This window comes from Octodon degus, unplaced genomic scaffold (assembly GCF_000260255.1).
Source record: "Octodon degus isolate 3935 unplaced genomic scaffold, OctDeg1.0 scaffold00130, whole genome shotgun sequence".
Lineage (NCBI taxonomy): Eukaryota > Metazoa > Chordata > Mammalia > Rodentia > Octodontidae > Octodon > Octodon degus.
In genome coordinates, this window is record NW_004524706.1 from 3667360 (window position 1) to 3671143 (window position 3784).

The 3784-nt window shown below is 39.5% G+C and overlaps 1 pseudogene; it reads left to right on the plus strand.

The window, feature by feature from the left end:
- LOC101571799 overlaps positions 1-3784 on the plus strand; it is a 7212-nt pseudogene that overhangs the window by 2059 nt on the left and 1369 nt on the right.

Sequence of the window (3784 nt, forward strand, 5' to 3'; positions counted from 1 at the left end):
GACAGCACTTTTGCAATCTTCCAGACTTGACTTTGCAGGTGGCCACTGTAAGGCTGTGTTGTAAATCCTCATATATTTGTATATCTTACATTAAATCTAATTTCTGGTGAATGCTGACTGATACAGAGTCCATCTGCAGAGTCTGTCAGCTTAGCCTTAAAACACAGCAAGAATTTAAAGATGCTTTCCCTGTAATGGTTTCCTATGGGAGCCATAGCAGAGTGCCACAAGTTCTGGGGTGTAATATAGCCAAAATGTATAATCTCACAGGTCTGAAGGGTAGAAGTCTGAAATCAAGGTACTGGCAGCCCATATTCCTTCTGAACCCTGTAAGGGATTTTTCCTTGCTCTTCCTGGTTTCTGGTGGATTGCTAGTAATCTTTGACATTCCTTGACGTGTAGATGCCTCATTCTAATTCCATCTTTATATGGTGTTCTCCCTGTATCTCTCAATAGTCATCTATGCATATTTGTATCTATTCCCAAATTTCTCCTTTTTTATCAGGCTATCAGCCATTTAGATTAGGTTCCACCCTAATGACTTCATTTTATGATTATTGTTTATTTTATTTTATTTTTTGGTGAAAGCAGGGATTGAACTCAGGCCATTGTGCATGCCAGGGAAGCACTTACTCCACTGAGCCATTTCCCCAGCCCAATGACTTCATTTTAGCTTGACTGTAAAGACCATCTATAAAGACCCTATTTCCTGGGCCAGCAAGATGGCTCAGAAGACTAAGCATCTGGCTAGGCAAGCGCAGGAACCCAGGCTTGATCCTCAGTACCACATGCTGCACCAGTCCTGCCCCCAGGTGTGCTGAGCCAGCCACCAAGTCTGGTTGTGGGGGCACATGCCTGTAATCCCAGCACTAGGGAGGCTGAAAACAGGAGGATCACTATTGAGTCCAAGTTGCATAGTGAGACTTTGTACATTAAAAAAATAAATAAATTAGGAACTTATTTCTAAATAAAGGGGTATTACATGCTGCAGTAAGGGGTTAGGGTTTCAACACATCTTTTGTGGGTCTTTTTTTTGGGGGGGTATACTGGAAATCAAACTTAGGACCTTGTGCTTGCCAGTCAAGCGCTGTGCTCATGAGCTATATCCCTGGCCCAACATATGCTTTGTGAAGGACACAATTCAATCCATGACACGCCTACCCATCTCTATAGTCTATTATAAAGCTAATCATAGCTGTGATACTTTTATAAAAATCTGTTTTCCCAATAATTCAAAGTAAAGATCTGAGTTCCTGAAAGTCTTCAGAGCCCTACTTCTCAGCAAGCCCTTCAGCCCTGCTCAAATTACATCTCTCATTGTTCACTTTGTTCAGTCAAATTCAGTCTACAACCCGCTTGTTTCTTAGAACAGTGTGGTGAACTATGTTCAGAAGATTGGCTACAACTCTGTATCATAAGAGGTGATGCTTTCAGTCCCTTCCCCTTACTCTTTCTGAGAAAGAACCAAGCTTCTATTTCTCAGTTTGGAGATTGGAAGATCCTCCCCAAGGATACTGACTAAGCAAAAATAAACAAACAAATTCAGATGCTTAGAGATCTTCCACTGAAAATACCCAAATAGATCACCAAAAGTGAAGACTACCCCAAGGTGTCATACTATACCTATATGCAAAAAATTTCAGTTAACTTAAAAAAAAAAAATGCTGTTCTCTACTATTTGAATAGATCGTCAAGAATCACCAGACAGGACTGGCAAGATAGCTCAGTGGTCTAAATTGCCTGCTTAGGCAAGCTTAAGCAGGTGCATAGGGACTGCGGTTCGATCCTGGGCACCACATGCTGCACCAGCCCCACATGCCATGCCAGCCCTGCCCCCAGGATGGGCTGAGCTGGCCACAAAAAAAAAAAAAAAAAAGAATCACCAGACATGTAAGAAAGATCTCCCAAATTAAAAAAACAAAGGTGCACAGAGGAAATAGAAAAAATAGAATCAGTGAAGGAAGCAGAAAAAAGGGTGGTTTGGTTTGGTTCTGCTGGGCAGGGGCTTGAACCCAGGCTCATATATGTTAGGCAAACACGACACAACTCAGCTGCATTCCCAGCCCGGGAAGTAGAAAAAACTATAGTAGAGATCCTTATAAATAAAAGAAGATATTAAACCCCAATAAGTTCAGGAAGTTATATAAGTGCCTTTTAAAGTTATTTAAGGGGCCGAGGAGATGGCTCAGTGGAATAAGCACTTCCCTGGCAAGCGCAAGGGTCTGAGTTCAATTTCTGGTTTGGCAATAAATAAATAAAGTTACTTAATATAGTATAATGACTGAAATTTTGGAAGGTCAATAGAAGCATTTAGATACATTTTTGTTTTATATAAAAAAATAAAATAAAAAATAAAAGATTAAAAAATATTTCAAAAAGAGAAAAGAATAAGTAAACCTAGGGAACTTATAATGATAATACATGAAAAAAGTATGTAGTAGATAGATTTTTTTTTAAATTTTACTTATTTATGTGTGTATGTGTGGCCAGCTCAGCCCACCAGGGGGCAGGGCTGGCTGGCATGTGGTGCTGGGGGATTGAACCTCAGTCCCTGTGCTTTGCTAAGCTTGTTCTAAGTAGGTGCTTTAGACCACTGAGCCATCTCACCAGCTCATGTAGTAGATAGATTTTAATATGATAAATATTGATAGATATAACTGCTGGCATACTGGAAATCTGCCTCTGAAAAATATCTAGTGGTTTTGTAGAGTTTTGCTTGATCAAAACTTGCTTATCTGTATAATCATTTTAATGAAATTTCTCATGTTATATTTTACAATGAAATCTATGAAAAATTACATTGTATAGACATATAAAAAAAATCTGAGAAATTTTCCAGAGAATTGAACAAAGAAATTTTAAAAGCCAGATGTGGTGACGCATACCTGTAATCCCAGCATGTGGGAGGCTGAAGCAGGGGGATCATTGAGAATTCCAGACCAGTGGGCTACAAAGTAAGCTGAAGGCCAGCCTGAACTGCATAGCAAGACCCTGTCCCAAAAACACAACAACACGAAAACTTAGAAAAGATACAAAAAGAAAGATCAGTTTAACAAGCTTAGTAATGAATTAATAGGAGACGCTAAAAGAGAAACAGAAGAAGAAATTATCAAGCAAATAATATTAAAAAACCTCTAGCACACAAGAATGAGATTTTTAACCATAGGCAGGGATAGTACTTTGAAATTCCAGCACATCAGATACAAAGAGAAGATTCTATAAAAAGTTCCAGAGAGGAAAACAGGTCACATTCGAAGGATCAAGAATCAGAATGGCATCAGTTTTCTTGGCAGCAAAACTGGGAAACAATGGAGAAGTGTCTTCGATATTCTGAAAGAAAACTGTCTAACCCGAATTCTACATCCAACATACCATCAGTTAACTGTGAGAATGGAATAAAGATTGATAAGAGAAAAATTTGAGTCAGATAGACACAGACAAAGAGGAATTCTGAGATGTCTTGAATTTTTTTTTAATTTTTAAAAATCTTTTATTTATTTGGTACAGGGTCTCATCATGCAGCTGGGACTCATAGTGATCCTCCTCTCTCAGCTTCCCCAGTGCTGAGATGACAGGTATGTGCCACTATGCCCAGTTTTAGTGACCAACATGGGGTGCCCAGGGTTCCAGGGCTGGCACAGCATGTGGTACAGGGGATCGAACCCAAGTCCTTGTGCTTGTCAGGCAGGTGCTTAGACCGTCAAGCTATCTCCCCAACCCTCATAAGCTTCTTCTTCTTCTTCTTCTTCTTCTTCTTCTTCTTCTTCTTCTTCTTCTTCTTCTT